The sequence below is a fragment of the Olea europaea genome, chromosome 10, assembly GCF_002742605.1.
Source record: "Olea europaea var. sylvestris chromosome 10, O_europaea_v1, whole genome shotgun sequence".
NCBI lineage: Eukaryota > Viridiplantae > Streptophyta > Magnoliopsida > Lamiales > Oleaceae > Olea > Olea europaea.
In genome coordinates, this window is record NC_036246.1 from 20,662,128 (window position 1) to 20,683,046 (window position 20,919).

Consider the following 20,919-nt stretch of genomic DNA (forward strand, 5'->3'; position numbering starts at 1 on the left):
ATATAGGAAAAATTATAGCAGTAATCCCTAGCCTTTTCATTTTTTGCAGACTTTACTATAACCTTCATTTTATGCCAACAAACGTTCCTAACATTTCATAAATATGCACTTGAGATCCATCTGGACGGAAATCGTCCAAAACACTATCAGTTGATCGAAAAAATTTCTTGAACAATTTGCTACTGTGACGATTTTATTAGATGTTAATATCAGTTTGGAAGGTGTTTTTGAACAATGTTTTAGACAGTTTTATTGGATGTTGATTCCTTAATTTTTTTTCAATCAATTAACAGTGTTTTGGATAGTTTCCGTCCAAATGGAACTCAGGCGCATATTTATGAAAGTTTAGGAACCGTCGTTGACACAAAATGAAGGTTAGAGTAAAGTCTGTAAAAAATGAAAAGATTAGGGACTGTTGTTGCAATCTTCCCTAAAATATAACGTGATCTTAAAGTAACTCATATTTAGAAGAATATTGACATATTACTTCGAATAAATATATTTTTATATTAAATTAATATACTAGGATAAGAATCAATTATTGTCTTGGAACAAAACACGATTCTAATATTTAAATATTCCAAAAAAAAAATATTGTTGAATTATTTGAATCAATTTATACAAATCAATACACTAAAAAAATAATATTTTTATGTTTTTGAAGAAGACACTATAACATAAATCAATTATGATCATTCTTAAAGATTATCAAACAAAGATTTGATTTCATATTTTACGTAAATTTTATGAAATCTCCGAAAGAGGCAATATCGAGTGATATAGAGGAGACACATTTTAAGTTAGTATTTTGTTTTTCACTAATTATGAAAGAGACTTTTAAATTTCCAAAGCCAATATATTAATTAGAAGAATTTCTAGCCATTGAATTCACATATAATACTTGTTCTCAGTATCATAAATTGATTATTGACCATTACTAGCTGAAAGTTGGATTTAGATTCCTATAATCTTAAAAATTAATGAGGGTGATATATGGGGTCTCGTTACATTCCAAGTTGACCATCTAGATATTATTCATGTGTAATAGATATGATATATCTACTAGATGATTGTATGATATTCACAACCTGAAGTTTGTGAAATTACTACTCAAATTTAAGAGCATAATTTTCTTTTATAATCAAGATGATGTGTCATGTTATTGCTAGAAGCCCAAAAGTCAAAATTTTAATAAATGTTAATTGATATGTGGATAAATAATTTAGCATTATTACTTATTAAATACATCCAATTAATTTAATTGAGAATAAAGTAATTCACTTTTTTGGTTTAAGGAATGCTATTAGCTATGGGTGTAAGTGGTTTGATTTTATTGGTTTTTAACAGATTTTCAAACCAAACTATTTAAATCGGTTTGAGAAGAACCCAAACCTAAACCAAATCATTTTGAACAGTTTGAAAAAAAATTCAAATATAAACCTAATGGTTTGGTCCGATTTTAAACCATGGGTTTTGCAATATATTTTTTTGCCGGTCTATTTTTATGCATTAATTCATTGAATTCAATATATACTTATATTTTACTAGCAATAAATCTAAAACAAACTAAGTTCCTGTTTGAATCAAATTTTTGGAACAAAAAAATGAAAATTTAGATCGTTATCCCACAAGTCTAGCTACCTTTGTTGACTTGCTGTTTCATGTGTGAGACCTAACCTCCTCTCCAATTGTCAATTTTCTCATTGTAATGATATGAAAAATATGCCTCAAATATGGGCCAATATATATCTACTATAAATTTAAATATCAATTGAATCAAAGTGAGATCATAATAAACTAAAACATAGTTTTTTCATTTTTGTTCATCCTTTTAGGCTAATGACGATACAATAATATTACAATACAAGTCTACTAAACTAGATATAAAGCCCAAAAACATAATGATATCCAACAAGATCTCGTGATCATCATATCTGAAAAAATGATACTGATTAGACAAAAAGAATAACCAACTACAATAATAAAGCAATTGTTTATAATATCTAAGCATAACAATTATACAAGTTTACGTTTGTATGATGCTACGAAATGCATTTAATTTCATATTCTTAACTTAGTTTGCTCCAAAAAAATTATTGATCTGAAACTTTATTCGTAGCAAATATTATCGCTAAAGTTTAGGATCTATTTGTCTTCAATTTAGTATAATGGATTTCAATTCAACTTTGAAGAGGTACAAAAAATCTGAAAAAGAAGTGTGTGGTGTTGGTGGATCAAGACTGTGTTGGGTGCTGGCTAGAGTTCATCTAAATTCTGAAGAGGAAAATGACATTTGATATATTAGGTTAGCTTGAGATTATTAGATATAAATTAGGATTATTGGATAATAATAATATATCTGTATTAGAAAATTAGAAATTAGCAAAAATACCTACAAATGACAAATCTATTGAATTTTACATATTTGGATGAATTTTCAAAAAATGTCATTTTTTCATTTTTTTATTTTTATATATTTTTTCGTCGATCCGATTTGGTTTTAAATCGTAATTAAAATTCTCAAGCCCAAACCAAACTGATTTTGATTTGGTTTAAAACCATTTCATTGACCGGGTTCACGTGACACCAAACCAACAGTTTCTAAAATGCGGTTTCGATTTGATTTTTCGGTTTGACGATTTTTACTTGTAGCCCTACTATTAGCATTAAGCCAACATTAAAGTTTTTCCCACTACATTCAACTTATAGTCAGAGTCTAATTTTTCAATCTAAATATTTTGATAGTGCAATATATCTACAATTGATCTACCATAAAGTACTACAATTGAAAGTAAAGAATGTTGAAAATAAATAATTATTTAGAGCCCTTACATAATATCTCAGGTCCCGATGGGTGATTTTTATATAGCGGTTTGACGATTGTTAATTTGATATAACAACTCTTTTAGTGTTATGGGAGGAATTAAAAAGTTGGAAATAATAAACAAATGCATCATTATATTATCTAGATCCTTGTAAACGGCTATTCAAACCAGAAGTTTGAAAGATAATCCACTTAGAGATGCATTTAATGATCAATGAGATCAATAATATCTCTTATACCAGTTTTAAATGTTTTGACTCAAATTGATGTCCTAATAGGACAATTCATAAACATCATATTTGATATATCTATGACATGCTTGAAGCATGAATGCATTCGATTCTAAGATTTTAAAAAAAAATCTCTAAAAGAAAATGGAGTAATTAGCAAAAATGATCCATTTTAGGAGATGTGTACTTTGTAAAGTATATAGACATAACAAAATGTGATACTCCAGAAGAGGTTCAAGTACCTAATGTGTTGAAAATTGAGTATCTTAATAAGTTATTCATTATAGAATTTAATCGAATTGAAAAAGGAAAATGTTGTTTGCAACACTTTTACACATAATGTACCGCATCATACAATGATAAATCTAAATAAATTTGTCATAAAATATTGATCAAAGTAATGATTGGTCAAATAAAAGGAATGCAGTCCTAAATTGAATTTATCAGAGAAATCTAAAGTTTCTGAACCTGCAATTCAAAAATTTAAAGTTATATACTTATGTAAAAAGAAAATGAAGTCATAATATATATTGCAGTACTCTCAACATAATGAGTTTTGCAAAAATCGTGGTGAATAAAATCATGAGTTCATATCAAGTTATCTTGACGATAAATGAAATTTGAAATGCGTTATAGTCAACTCATTTGACATGACCATTAGTGTTTTCCCTGAAGGATTTAATATGCTCGAAGCATAATTCAAGTGGTATTATCATGAGTGCGAGTAGATACGTATTGCACTCATTTTTCTTTGATCAAAGTTTTGTCTCATTGAATTTTTCTGATAAGGTTTTTAATGAGACTACTTTTATAGCATATTCAATAGAACAAATGTATGTTTTTTCCTTTATTAGGATTTTTTCTGCAAAATTTTTCCTTATAAGGTTTTAAAGAGATATATTCTTTGTGAAGTGAATGTCCATGACCTAAAAGACGTTTGCCCTCAAAATAATACTCTGGTATAGATGAGACCTATAAAGAGATCAACAAGAGCTATTCTTGAATAATCATATTATTACAGTCATCAAAGATTGATAAATATCTCGTATGAGATGATGTTATTTGTAGACTATACAAGATAACATTGAAACACTCCACCAAAAACTATAATATTGAAGACACTGATGAGATATTGATGGCTTGATACAAGAATTTTTATTTATTAAAATTAGGGGGAACATCTATATTTTTTTCTTGACTCAAGTTTTGTCTCAATGAGATTTCTTGACCACATTTTAACGAGGCAAATATTTTTTAATATGTTATTCAATGAGGAGTGTTGTAAATAATATGATTATTGGTGAATGAAAATTATACCCCAGCAACTCTAATTTCTATTATCAATATATCCCTAATTCTTCTCTATAAATATAGAATTTTGGTTCTTAATAAAACATACACGTCTATTGATTTTTCTGTATTATCTTATCTTTTTCTCTCTTTTTATAATAAAAAATAATTAAACTTATGTGTAAAATTATTTTATTAAGAGAATATATGATTGAAAATGAATTTAGACAAAAATGTATTATTGAAAAATGTATCTCAAACATAGGCTTATCATGTTTCATTCGTCATTAAATTTTTAAAATGCTTTCAAATGGTAACTAAAATTTAGTATGTTGCACTTCATTACTCACTCATGATGTTCCATTAGTCACTGAACTTATAGATTCGTCACGTTTTATTTGCTAAACTTTAAAATGCTTGCTAATGATCATTGAACTTTGCTTATTGAATCTAAATATTCAAAAATTATAAATTATAAAATACCATACATAAAGATGACGAAACTCATTCCTTGAATTATCTTTTTACAACTCCGAAAATAATATGTTGTTAGTCTTGATTAATATTTTGTCTCTAAATCAAAAATTTCACTATCTGTTTGAGCTATAAATTTTTATTTTCTTGATTTGGGTCTACGATGTCAATCAAAATAAATAAGTAATTTCTCTATTCTAGTTTCTCAATTTGAAGAAAGATCATAATCTAAATTAAGATTTATGTCAATTAGAATATATAATTCTTCTATCCCCTTGAACATAATTTTGATGAGTAGAGAAATTATATTTTCTTAACTAATATCAATAATTTTCGAATTAGATTTAGAGTCTTATTATTTATTCGATATTTTTTTTTTATTTAGATCAAATCTCACAAAAAATTAACTTTACTCGAAAACATTATGATGGTTAGTAATCACCCGAAAGTATTTTAAAGTTCAATGAGTAAAACATGACAGATGTATGAGTTCAATAACTAATGAAACATGGTGTTTGAGTGATGGAGTACAATATATTAAAGTTTAGTGACCACTTAAAAGCATTTTAAAGTTAAGCGACTTATGAAAAATGAGCAATTAGTGATGGAGCGCAATGTGTTAAAGTTTACTGGCCACTCAAAGGTATTTTAAAGTTCAGTGAGTAAAAATATGACGAAAATATAAGTTCAATGACTAATAAAACATTTAACTCAATAATTTGGATGGCACGGTAACGAAAGAGGTTGCATTTGCTAGTGGCGTAGACACACTCGTGTGAATGCGTGTGAATGAACCTTTTTCATTTTCTTTCGAAAAAATTGCTCCAGCTTTTTGAGCTCATAAGATAGTAGCAAGTTGGTCCCTAATTTAATAAACAGTGCAAAATGTAAAACTATTAGAACAGGTATAAACCTAGTTCTAGTGAATGGATATTATTTATTCCGCTCTAAACTTTACCATATTATTAACATGTTCTACTTTCAAAAGGGCAAAATTAGCCCACCCCTATGTCATTCATTTCTCTATCATGGAAATCAGCTTCGTGTCACTAACTTTTCATCCCGTCACTTGTTTTGTCTTTGGCCATGTTTTCTCTCACAAAAAAAAGTAATTATTTTCTTTCATGAATTCAAGCCAAAAACTCAAAAAATCGCATTCATATTTGAAGAACACCGTGCAACATGTTAAGGCTCAACAACGCAGTGCACTTTAGCAGTTAGATTTTCATTGTTTATTCTTTTGTCGATTGTAGTAAGTGTTGGAAAAATTAGGTCAATATCTAAGACGTATATAGCAACAACATAGCAAAATTAACGATTTCTTCTTTTTGTACACACCTAATAAGAAGCTACAAATAGGTCAATAATCAAATAAAAAATGCACAAAAATGACAACACAATATTAAACATGGTTAGTAAGCTTACTTCCACCATCCCTCTCCAAATAATATTCCACTATAATCAACAATAATAGGTACAAATATCTCTAAATAACATTAGAGGCTGACCAAGTCATCAAAAAATCGACAATTCTTGACACATAAAATCTTCATCTATTAAGGATAGAATCCTTCAAAAGCCAACACGAACAATTATTCAATCCCTACCATCTCAGGTAGTTTGACCCTACATTGTAGTCCTACCTACAAAAATGAAATATCAGGCAATTGTAACATAATTTTTAAGTTAGATTTAACTTTAAGATAATGTTACTTGTTCATAATGGTTTACATACAGGTAATGTATCAAAAAGAGAATGGGAAAGGTTTTTTTTAACTTGGTTGAAGAAATTCTTAATTCATGATCCAATCCTTCCTGTACGTGCACTATCTCTATATTAATTACACCCCCCACCACTACCTCCAACCTTTCCTTCCGATGCTCTATTGATTAAATTTTCACTACCACTGCACCATCACCATGTTGATTCCCACTTAGGTGAAATCAAATCTCATATATAGGTTTAATCATTTTGACCCCCTCCAGGTACCATAAGTTTATCACTTTCAAATCTAAACACCCTACCATTTGTCGTGTCTTCTTCCTACAACATTCGTGCTACTAGAAGCTATTGACGCTAGATTTGTATTTGGTGTCAAATTTTGTGGAATTTGTATTTTAGTTTTGGAATTTTTGTGGTTTATGGTGAAGGTGATGGTTAGTTTGGGAGTTTGTGGTGGTTTTGGGGTTGGATTTGTTTTGGAGCATTGTGGTTTATAATGAAGGTAGACGACCATGTCGTTGATCACACAACATATGTGGAAGCACGCAGTGGTGGTATTAACAATAGCAGCATTGAGTAGGTATGGGGGACTTGTTGTTGGTTGAATTTAAAAAATAAAAATAATAAAAATAAATAAATATATATATATATATTACATACACAGTGAAAGAGAGTTAATAGTCCAAATAATCACTATATTTATATTTGTGTCTTCGAATAATCATTAAAATTTAAGATGTCAAGCTTTGGCAACCAAACTTATCAAAATGTTGTATGTTACTTATTGTCATAATATCCACTTCATAACTCTACCGTAATTGATATGGCAGACGGAATGCACACGTGCCATACAAACATCGTCAAGCAAATTGTAAGAAAGGTGTCTTTGATTGCTTTTCATTCTTGGGAAGACATTTTTGATTGTTTACTATACTTTGGAAGATGTTTCTTATTGTTCACTATACTTTAAAGACATTTTTGATTGCCCACAATACTTTAAGGTTGTCAAATTTTTTCCAATAAACTTGTAAAACTAACTTCGATTTATCCTAAAAATTTTGAAATATTGTTCCAAATATCAATTGCATATAACAAAATTTAATTTTGTAACAAAATTTGATCTATATTTGAAGCTGGGTTTTTAAGAGAAAACAAAAGAATATGAGACTTGTGAAACTTCGATTCTAAATATAGAATATTCATCCATATTAAAATCTAAACATCTTGATACTTAGTCTCCTTAAGTCATATCTGATCACTTTATGCATTATACATGTAGAAGTAAACTTGAACAATCTACGATTCGTTAGATAAATATTGATCAATATTTGTAGCTACTAATTAAAAAACATAATGATGAAGAGGGACAAAATAAAATGGTAAGAAAATATTGATGATTTTGATGACTAATTTTAATAAAAACATGTATGACATTCTCCAAAATATCCATAATCGACACTAACAACAAACTAACATGTATAACTTACAATCAATATTTCTATGCAATAAAAATATACACCAAAATCATTCCAAAAATATCCACCATAATTATATGCATCAAATGAAAACGTTTGCAACTACTAATTACATTAAAGAATTAAAGTCAACCAAAATTCTATCATAAATGCGAAAAAATGGAAACAGGCACTTCCAATTCGCCAGAATTCTATCATCAATAAAAAGTCCTCCTCGTTTTTTGTCTTTACCTTTTGTTTAGCCACCCATTGAGGAGATGGCTTGGAGGAACGTCCATAGTTGGCCATAGGGTGGACATTTTTTCCCAGAATCAGACAGGAACCTATTAGAATCGGTCGGTCGTCTTTGGGACATATCATTCGATTTCGGTCCGGTTCTCTTGCCTTTGTAAGAGCCAAATGTTAATTTGGTTCTAATAAGTTTTTTCCTTTTATTTTCAATTTTTTTTGATAAAATATAAAAAATTAATAGTTTATGATTTTTTTTTTAATAACAATAATCACTTTTTCTTTCCTTTTCACTCATCCAATTTCCTTTTCTGTTCAATTAATCAATTTCTTTGATTCTTTATTTTAATTCATTCATTCTTTCCTTCTCAATCCATGAGTAATTGAAATCTATACTTAAATAATTTTTTAAATACTATAGAATTTTATACCAAGATGCAAACCCTAGAAAAAATTCTACTGCTCCTCATTTTTTAGGAAAAATCAAATTTCTTGTTTCTTTAGAGTCAGCGGGTCGTCAAAATTATTGAAGATAATCAGTTAAATTTGTATTTTTTTGATAATACCTCGTACTACTTAATTTGCAATTTTTACAATTTGTTATTTACATGTCTTTTTATTTCTTATTGGTCTGGAATGGAGTTAATTATTGGTTGTTGGCTTGTTGGATCTCTCCAATTATTGGATTAAAGGTGCAAAACTATTATTTTATTTTTCACTTTTATTACATGGTCGATGTTTTGTTTGTGGCTTTGATTTGCTTGCTGGCATTGAAATTATATATTTTGTACTTCTGGATTTGAAGTTTGTAGATTTATATATAAGTTGTTGATATACATTGTATTATGAATTATTTTCCAATTTATATAACTTAACATCATTTAATATTAGTTTTTTTCAAAATTTTCCAATTATTCTATATATGTTCTAGACTAAGTTATATGCACCTTCATTATATTTAAGTATCTCTATTCAAATTCCACATTGATAAAAAATAATTGTTTATGCTCATATGATCAGCTCTGTTGCTAGAGATGTAAGTACATTATTCTATATTGATAAAAAATAATTGTTATCATGCATTCTTAGTGCAACATTTTTTTTCTTTAGTTGAAAGGCGCTTGCAAAAATATCACTTCTTAATACTCCTATTTTCTAATTGAAGGGGGCTTTGTAAATCAAGATTAGCAGACTATATGTAGATTGAGAAAGTATTGTTTGTTACCACTCGTTTTGGGATATCTAACTTAGACAGATCTGCAATAGGCTAGTTTTTTGTTTAGCTTGAAAGTATGTAAATTAGCCTTACTGCATTGGTCGGGTTTATTCATATATTTACTAGAGATTATCAAGTTACAAGAAACAGTGTATATTTACATAAAGAAATTTAGCTAACTGCAAGGGTAAAAAGGTTTTGCCCCCATCATCTCAGTTTATAGTAAATAGAACTAATGTATTTAAGTTGTAAATTTTTTACTACGTACGAGAATACGGAAATAGAATGTTGGCTTTGAAAAATGTTAAATTAAGCCCTACATCAGCTAAATTTCTGAAATATATTTTTAAAAAACATTTGATTTTTGTTGTGGTATTTGACCTTCGTTGTTTTCCTCATTCTCATTTACTTAAATATGTTTATCTATTCATTTAAGTTAGTATTGAATGTTGTAATGCCATGATTTTTTATTTTATGTTATTTGTATGTTGTAGATGAATATCGAGATGGTCGAAGATCTAAAAATCCGAATATGAGATCAGAAGTATGGTCACATTTTACTAGGATACAAGGGGGGAAGGCAAAATATAATTAATATGAAAAGTTTTATGCTTGTAATTCCAATGAGCTTGGTACTTGTGGCTTGTGGAAACACTTTAGAAATTGTCAAATATATAAGAGTACCAAAATGGATGGAAGATAAAAGATACTAACTGTTGGAAATCTACTTAATATGCACAATGAAAATAAAACAATTTTCGATTCTCACCAAGAGTCGTCTTTGTATTTAGATAGAAATTGTGATAAAAATCATACATTTTCTACATCTGCAAACTCTTTTGCTTTACTTGCGTTCCAATGACCTTGATCTGTCAATCACAGCTCTCCAATTGTCCAACCTCTAACGGTAATTCACACAGAGAACATATTGCAGCTACCAGAGTTTTCTCCTCTTGTGCTAGCAAGAAATTATGAGCAAACTATTTGGATTGAAAACTCCAGCCATGTATTTATATAAGTCCAAACGGGCCTGGCTTGGTCCAGTCAAATATTTAATTAATTCATTTAATTAAATCCGGTCCGTGAATTAATTAATCAAATTAATTAATTCGGGCGTATAAATAACCAACCAAATTAATTAATTTATCCAACGATTGTCAAATTAATTAATTGAAAAATTGAAATTTTTCAATTCTCTTTTGTGTGCGACCTATTAGGTTCCCGATCACGGTGCCTAACGACATTAAATATTATTTTGATCTAATCAAAAATGATAAATTAAAACACCCTTTTAATTTATCATCAATTCACACTCGTCGTCCCAAATTGACATCTAGCATAGTATCAGGACAATACATGTGACGAAGAATGTCATGTGGTATGACAAAATCAAACTCGTTCGTTTACCGTGAAACTATAATCCCTTCGTTAATATGATCCGATAAATTACGAGATATGAAAGTGTGTCAATCCCAAATATTGATCATATCTTTCACTTCACCATTAAGTCAATATAAATAGAAAATTCTTTTTCGACTTATGAGTACACCTTGGCCAAAGATTTCGTTATCGACTTAATTGAATGAAAAGCAGATCATAATCTCCTACTATTTAAGAGTGATGAATCCTCTATTGATCATTCACAACCTTCATACGATTTTTAACATATCCAAACGATGCCGTATTAGCGGCCATTGGCAGAGCAACAACCAATACCGTCAAAGCATGACTGTCCTCATATAAGATACTATGATGACCTCAAGTTTAAAGGACCAATCCCACTACCGAACATTAGAGATTAACCACTGACACTTAGATAATTATCCATGTGAAATCTCTCGATAGGTCTCCAATGTTTTGTTCTATAACAAAATATCCACGTGTTCATTTAAGTCTCACACACTTTAACTTGTAAGATCAGCTACTTACTTCACAAGTAAGAAATGTCACACGTGATGGTTTATCCGTAATAACGATATTCGTATCTCGTTATTACTTATGACTACGGACGATTTAAGATTCAATCATATGTAATTTATATCCCACAATCACAACTCCTTGTAATTAAGAAATTACGAAGATTTGAATTTACGGACTATATTATTTATTTAATTGTCTATTAATTAAATAATAGATACGCCATTAAATTGCATTAATTATGGGGGTGTTTGAGCCACATTATTTTGGTAAAAATGCATTCTTGAATATTGTATTGATGGGAAATGTGTGGTTAAAAAATAAGGAAAAGTTTTTGATCTGCGTGTAATATTATTTTATTGAAAAATGTGTGGTTGAACTGATGTCAAATCATTATTTAAAAATGTATTTTTTTAGAATAATGTGGCTCAAATGCCCTATATATCAAAAGTATTTATGTTCAAAGTTGATTGGACTTAGAGCATAACACTTACACTAACTACACAATTAAATGATATGATGGTGGTAACGGTGGTAGCTGCAATGTTGCTACTGTGGTGTTTAACGAAGAAGCATGTAGGAGGGCAATGGTGAAAATGATTATTGTGGATATATTGCCTCTTAGCTTTGCTCATGGTGTCTAGTTTAGAAATTTCATGAATATGCTTGCCCTAAATTTGATATTCCATCTCCTAGAACAATAATTAGGGATATATTGAAACTTTATAGTGAGAAGAAGGAACTTATGTCTAATAAGCAAAGGGTGTGCCTTACTGTCTTGCTGGACATCAATACAAAACATTAGTTACATGGTTATCACTACCCATTTTAGTAACAAAAATTAGGTATTGCATAAGAGGATATTGAATTTTTCGGTGAAACTAACCATAGAGGGGAAACAATTGGTAAACTTATTGAAACATGTTTGCTTGACTGGGGAATAGAGAATGTGTCCACAATTAGTATTGATAATGCAAGTGCAAATGATGGGGCTATTATCTATATGAAAAGGTATTAAAGAACTAAAATGTTGATGGGATGGTCTTCGGGGGTTCGCTTATGCATGTAAAGTGTTTGTGCACATATAGTGAATTTAATTATAAATGATAGGTTGAGAAAGTTTCACATGGCAGTAGCAAGTATTAGGAATGATGCGAAGTATTTTCGATCATTACCTTCAAGATTAGCAAAATTCAAGATTTGTGTGGAAACGGAGAAAATTGAATGCAAAAAATTGGTTATGTTAGACGTACCTGCTAGGTGGAATGAAACATACTTGATGCTTGATAGTGCATTAAGTTTGAAAAAGCATTGGATCATATGACAAAGGAAGATGGTTTTTATTGCAAATATTTTGATGAGCCTAAGAATGGGAAGGAAAGAGAATGTCCACACACAAGCGATGATTGGGATAAAAGCAGGAAGTTTGTTAAATTTTTGAAAATCTTCTATGAAATCACTTTAATGTTTAGTGCATCTTTGAGTGTCACCTCAAATTTTTACTTTCAAGAAGTTTGTAATATTCAACAATTGTTGAAAACGTTGAGGGATAGGCAAGATCCTTTATTAAGTATATGTCAAAAAACACGAGGAGTAAATTTGATAAGTATTAGTGCAGTGTCGAGAAAATGATCAAAATATTGATAATAGCTATTGTGCTCGATCCTCGGTACAAGTTGGGGTTTGTTGGTTATTATATTGGTTTCTTGCTTGAAATGACAAAAGATGAAATCAAGAATTTATTATATGAGTTGTCTACTAGTATAAGGAATGGAATGGTACATCCAATGATGAATATGGTGGTATTTGTATCTTTAACGACATTTTAATGGATGTTTCTGCAGATGATGATTGGGATGAGTCCAATAATTTTGATTTTGGGTACAAAAAATTAAAAAGTAACAATAATGATCTACTGGGAAAAGAAAAGATTCAAAGATACCTAATGGAACCCACTTAAGATTCTACCAGTCCAAGTTTTGATATTTTGACTTGGTGGAAGTTAAATTGTTCAAGATATGCAGTTTTGTTTAAGACTGGAAGGGGTGTACTTGTAATTCCAATATCTACGATAGCTTCGGAGTCAGCGTTTAGCATTGGAGGGCGTGTTCTTGATTAATTTAGGAGTTCTTTAACACCTAAACAATCGAGCGTTAATTTGTCCACAAAACTAGCTATATTCTACACTTTTGGGAGACTGATTATATAGAGTGGGCATTGAAGAGTTAGAGTTTCATGAAGAATTAATCCAATTTGAAATTGGTAATTAGAATATATTTTTTTCCCAGCTTATTATATTATATATTTAATTTTGTTTATGCTTCTTTTAATTGATTTTTTGTAATCGTTAATGTAATGTAGAGCTTGTTAAGAAACATACTCACAAAAAAGGATGATTCAATGGCTGTGGAACTTGACTGATGATCTAATTGTAAGTATAGTCAAAATTATATTTTATATGTAATTTCTCACTTATAAAGTTTTTTGTTCAATATTTAAACTTTAAATTTTGTGATTAGAATCAACTCAGGGGCAGACTGGCTCTTTAAAAGGATTGATGCATATACTTCGAAAAGACTTTGAAGAGTTCTTAAGTTTAACTTTGTTATGGTAGATTGTTGATTTTATTCCAATTTGGGATTTAAACATTAATTGTTAACTTATTGCCTTGAATTTATACTCCAAGTTTCATTTTCACTTGGAAAATTTATTTTGAAAGCAATTTTAGTGAGAAATTGCAACTTCAAAGTAGACTTAAATTGGAATTCTTCATTAACGGCATGCTTATTTAAAGGTGTGTAGAATTATATTTTTGATAATGTTGATAAATATGTGGCTTCAACCACTTATGTGATCTCATTTAATAATAGCTGGAAACATCTTTTGAATTTTTGATTAGTGAACACTTGGCTTACAAAATTTCAATGCAAAGAGCCAGACCATACCAGACTGGAACCGATTGGTACAAGTCCGATTGGGTTCCATAGTTCGATACACACACACGTGGCTCTATGTCACCGAACCCCTCTTGTCCACATGGCCGACCATCGAGGCTTCTTGGTCAATTAGTCGACCATTCAAGTATTGGAACCACCTCCAATGAAGCCTTCCACACAAGCGATGAGGGCTAGGAGATTAATCTGATGCTCATTCACGTCTCTTCTACTAAGCGAAGGCGTTGAGGTGAGAAAGCCCCATAAAGTCCGAAGCCCGCTACCGCAAATAACGAACCATATAAAGATGATCCTGAACTTGTGTATGAAATCTTTTTGGAATGATTGATGGAATATTTGTAATAAGTATAAATATCAAGTTTGTTAATAAAGTGACTGCTCTGTGTAAGCATTAAATGCACCACAAGCTAGTGAATCCAAATTGATGCCTAGAATTAGATGCTTCGACTAAAGAGATGATGTCATGTGTACTTTCATCCAAGGGCCACGATTTCTTTTGTTATACTATAAATACCCCCTCCATGTAACATTTGAAGGCTAATGCAACTTTAAATACTTAAAGCCCCTCATTGCTTACTCTCTTACCGATTTTACATTTACCTAGCAACGAGTTTACATTACTTTTCTTTGATTAAGTTGTTTATGATTGGTTGTCATTAAACAATCGTTTAAATCTACCATTGGGACACTAAAACATTTACCTCGCGTAATTGAGCTTCTTCTATATCCACATTTTTGGAGTATTGACAAATAGTAGCCCTCCTTATGTGTTGGAATTAGCTCAAGTGTTCGCGAGTAGGCCTAGTATATGTTGTTAACAAAAATCGAGATCAATAGATTGACGCCATATGTAGGAAGGCCACACTACAACCACGAGCATCCTCGTGCAAAAAGCTTGCTATAAAAACTTGGACATCCTTCTTTAAAAATGATTTTTTCTTGCAAAAAGAATAAAAGGAAGCCCCAAAAATTGGAAAAAAAATTGAGTACTTTGGATTAACAAAAATGAGTTTCTGACTGTGACATTCCTCTCAGGAGAGTGAGAGAAAATACCAATGAAGCCCTGGAGGCAGTTGCTCTAGTGGCTCAACACCGACCACACCATCATCACAGGAACGGTGGGATGTGAATGACTGCTCAACTTACGAGTGAAATAACCACCATGGCAGCCAATATGAGAAATATCACCAACCAAACTTAGCAATGTAAGAACAACTGATACAAATGTAGGGCCAAGGAGGTCATCAAATCCCTCTCCATGTACCTCAAGAACAAGAGGACGAGGTACAAAACCACATGGCACCATCTTTAAGACACCCTAGGGAAATTAGTAAAATGGAAAAGAGAAGTATGAGTTGATGTTTTCTCCAACTATGCCTTCAACCCACCAAGGCCCCATTTGGCACGAAAGCCAATTTTCCATCGAAAAGCAGGCCTAGAAGGTCCAGTAGTGTATTTGAAAGAATTAGCCTCCCAAAGTAGAGGCACAAGTAGCCTCACCAACCTTAGAGCCTCAAAATAGGCCACACCCCCACATTCTACGACTTAGCAACTGGAGGAAAGGCAAGAACATGCTCCTGTATTGGACAGCCTAGGAATCGGCACGAAGGAGGGATGAGATGACTATGAATCGAGCGGACACATCCAATTCACCACCAAGGTATCAAGCTAATGACAACGATGATCCAAATGAACCCAGCGATCATGTGGCCTTAATGATGATGATGAAAATTTACCTTCGTCACAAATATTGAGTAACACTCCAGTGCTGATCTACCATGTGATGCCGAAAATACCAAAGTATGATGGGAAAAGCGACCCAACTAAACATTTGAACAACTATAAAGCTTACATAAGCTTACGAGGTGCCTCCCCAACTGTGAAATGTAGAGCCTTCCACCTGACTTCGAGTAGATCAACATAAATTTAGTACAGCAGGCTAACTCTTGAGAGTATTAGGAGCTGGCCAGAGGTCAAAACTACATTTTTAAAAAGGTTTGTTGTAAGTAAAGAGTAAGATGCTCCCATTCAAAGCCTCTATGACATGAAACAATCTCAAAAAGTTTGAAGAGCTTTTTATCTCAATTCACCGATGAGATAACATGCTATGTGCAAGTCACTAATCGTGATGCCCTATTGGCATTGCTAGGAGGTCTAAACATGAATTTGAAGAGATGTACAAAACCAAGACTTGGCCACCTATGATACATTACTGGAAATGATGAGTTGGGAGATCATCAATGAAGAGTTAATTAACCACAGAAATAGAGCCAGTAGAGGTCTTCAACCTCAACAAAGGCAATGTGGAAGAGGACCCGCCTCTCACCTGATGGATTACTAGTGGAACCAGCTGGTAATGAAATTGCTCCCGACTCAGGATAGGCATTTGCTACAGCTACTTTAAACGCGATGTCTATGTTGGCCTATGAAAATGTAACTCCCGAAACCAATGCGCAACAAATAGGACCAACACAATAGGCTTTTCTCGAAGAGGAAGAGGCCAAGGGCGAAGACCTAGAGGTAGGTCGACCCCCATCGAATATTATACACACCATCATTCTTATAACCATGACATGGTAGATTGCAGGGATATCGCTCGACACCCTAGGTGGGTGAGTCCTGGGAATGATTGAAAAAATAACTCCCCTCAAAGGAATAGGCCTCCATCAAAGCAAGATTAGCCTACAATGAGAATAGGCCTCTGTCAAAGCAAGATCAGCCTACTAGGGATGAGGGGGCCACACCTCAACATCGAAATATATCCTCGTAGAAGGAAAGAGCGTGAAGGAGAAAGATTGAGATAACATCGACAGCATAGCAACTACCAAGCTAATGCCGAAGAAGTCCCGTCCATGAAATTGACACAGTCTTTGGAAGCCCCTACTTTGGAGGTGAAACTCGAAATTCTTAAAGGCACTATGTCAAAGAGGCCAAGGGCCCTCCACTGACCAACTACATAGTGGATAGTAATTCCAGAAGAAGTTAAGTACCACCAAATATATTTACTTAGGAAGACACAAAGGATATCTACTTCCTTCATTACGACGCCCTTGTAATAAGGGCTATGGTGGCTCGAAACTATCTAAAGCGGACGCTAGTCGATAATGGAAGCTCCGCCAACATTCTTTTTGGAGCTACTTTTGACAAAATGTTTGTGGATCATGAGCTCACTCCTGTCACCGCCCCCTGTATGGTTTCACCGAAGACAACATCATTCTGGGGGAAAAAATAACTCTTGCAAAGAAAATGGAGGAGCTATCCCAGACGAGTTTGAACTTCATGGAATTTATGATAATAGACAGTAGATTAACTTATCACGGGGTATTAGGAAGACCTACTCTAAAGGACTTGGGAGCCATTACCTTTATCTACCACCTGTGCATGAAATTCTTAACTGAACAGGGGATAACAATGGTTAAGGATGACCAAAGAGGAGCTCGAAAGTGTTATTTAAACTTAATCAGAAAGGCAAAACCTAAGGATGCCAATGTAATAAATTGTATATAACATGTTTGATGTCTTGGATGGGCAAGCTCCCAAACAGGAAGATGTCGAGATGGTGGATGCCCTTGAGAAAATGTTCATACTTGATGAGTTGGACCCCGTGTCATCGAGCCCGAGCCCTAAATAGCACCGGTAGAAAAGCTAGAAAGTTTCCAACCGAATATTTTGGATTCCAACAAGTTGTTGCAGTGGGAAAAGGCTTATTCCCGAAAATTAATGGAGAACTCAAGGACTTCTTATGGAAGAACCTTGACTTATTTGCTTGGAGGCATGAGGATATGGTGGGTATTAACCCTAGGATTAGCTGCTACCATTTGAATATTGATCATGTGGTTGACCTACATAGTTAAAGATGAGGGCCCTTAACACAGAAAGATAGTTCTAAAAGAGGAAGTTGAGAAATTGATTGAGAATGACTTCATCAAAGAGGTCATGTACCGAAAGTTGGTCTCTAACCCAGTCTTGATGAAGAAGTATAATGGAAAATGGAGGGTATGCATTGATTTTTTCCATCTCAATAAGGCTTCACCTAATGGTAGTTTCTCCCTTCTCCAGATAGACCAATTGGTAGACTCCAAATTGGACATGAATTGCTAAGCTACATGAATGTTTACTTAGGCTATAATTAAATTCCTATGTACTGGCAGACGAAGAAAACATAACTTTAATCATTGATAGGGGTCTTTATTGTTATATGATGATGCCCTGGGCTAAAAATTGTCGGGGCTACCTATTAAAGGCTTGTCAGCAAAATGTTTGCCAGTGTCACCAGTAAAACAATGGAGGTCTTTGTAGATGACATGTTCGTTAAAAGCTTGAAGGCAAATGACTATGTAGTGCACCTAAACGAGACTTTTCAAATCCTATGAAGGTATAGGATGAGGCTGAACCTCCTTTAAATGCACGTTTGATGTTGCCTCCAATAAGTTCCTATGGTACATAGTCAACTAAAGAGGCATAGAGGCAAACCCCAAAAAAATTCGAGCTTTGATGGAGATGAGGTCCCCCCCAAGCTATAAGAGGTGCAAAGCCTAACAGGTTATGTGACACCTTAAATTGTTTTATTTCATAGGCCATCGACAAATGTCATCCTTTCTTTAAGGTTTTAAAGGGAGGAAAAAAGCTTCAATGGATGAAGAAGTATGAAGATGCCTTCCAGATATTAAAAAACACCTAGGGTAGGTCCCCTCTGCTCGAAGCCCAGGCTTAAAGAAATTCTACAGCTTTACTTGGCAGTCTCCAATGAGGTCGTTAGTGATTAGAGAAGACGGCACTACCCAACTTCCTGTCTATTACATCAGCAAAGCTTTCCTAGAGCTTGAGACCCGCTACCCTGACATGAAGAAATTCGCCCTATCCTTGATCACACATTCCAGAAAATTGAGGCCTTACTTCCAGGCCCTTAAAATACATGTGCTGACCAACTTCTCACTTATACAAGTGCTCTAGACACTAAATACCTCGAGAAGGTTGTTGAAATGGATAGTTGAGCTTAGTGAATTTGACATTCACTTCAAAACAAGAGTTATTATCAAGGGTCAGGCCCTAGCATACCTTGCGGTTGAATATGCCAACATTCTAGAAATGGAAGAGGTGATGGAACCTACCGAGGCTCCCACTTGGAGCCTGTTTGTTGATGGTTCAGCTAGAGAAATGGGCTCAAGAGCTGGGGTGGTCCTAATAAGCCCGGAAGGATATAAACTAAATTTAGTAGTGAGGTTCAGGTTTAAAGCCACGAACAAGATAGCTGAATACGAAGCACTGTTTGCTGGACTTAAGTAAACCAAAGAGATACAAGTAAAGAAGTTTCTTATTAGTAGCGACTTTCAATTGATTTTTAACTAAGTTAATGACAACTTTATAGCCAGGGACAAGGCATGTATGCTGATTTGAAATTGGTAACGGACTTGTTCTCGTTCTTTGAAAAATTCAAGCTAGCCCAAGTCCTGCATGTTGAGAATGCCCATGCCTTATCTAAACTGGCTAGTAGCAATGACTTAAAACTACTGATGGTGGTACCGATTGAGCACCTCCTAAAGCCTTCCATTACTACAAAAGAAGTGATGTAGGTAGAAGAAACCCACACTTGGATGCAACCTATCATAGCCTGTTTTAAAGACCCTCTCTGACAATAAAGAAGAGACCTACAAGCTTAGGAGGAGATTAGCTCATTTTGTATTCTTGGATGATGTGCTTTACAAGAAAGGTTTTTTCTCTGCCCTCATTCGATGCGTTGGAGGGGAAAAAACCACTTATATACTTCATGAAATACATGACGAGTGTGTCGCAACCATTGGGGAGGACGTATGTTGGCTCTGAAAATGTTGAGGCGGGGTTATTATTGGGCTATCCTAAAGAAGGACTCTATACAATTCGTGCAAAAATGTGACAAGTGCCAATGCTACTTCTTTATCCAAATGTACCCCTCTTAAGAACTAATGGCAAGATCTAGCCCTTGGTCCTTTATAAAGTAGGACATGGACCTGATCGGCCCCCACCCAAGGGTAGAGAAAGTGCGAGTTTGTTATTGTTGCTATTGATTACTTCACCAAATGGGTTGAAGTCGAGCCACTGACAAAAATCACGGAAGCAAACACTTTCAAGTTCCTGTGGAAGAATATCATCTACCAGTTTAGAAATCCCCATTTAATTGTCTCATATAACGGAAGGCAATTTGATAACAAAAAGGTCAAGGATTTATGTGAGGAGATGGGAATCAAGAAGTATTTTTCCATACCATATCATTCCCAAGTCAATGGATAAGTCGAGGCTGTGAACAAAACTATCAAACATACTCTAAAGTGAAAGCTTGACACATCTAAAGGAACATGGGTTGATGAGTTGCCACAAGTGTTATGGACCATTCGAACCTCCAGCAGGACTCTAACGAGAGAAACTCCATTCTCAATGGTGTGCAGTGCCAAGGCTATTAGGGCTTCTCTAAATTTTTCGGGGTTAAGGTGTAATTTTAATCATAAAATGGGACCTGAAACTAAATTCATGGCCTTCACAGACTTATATAGTTTAAAATGTGTTTTTGAAAAGTTTGGAAGTGGTGTAAGGCTGGGTCAAGTTATAAGCCGA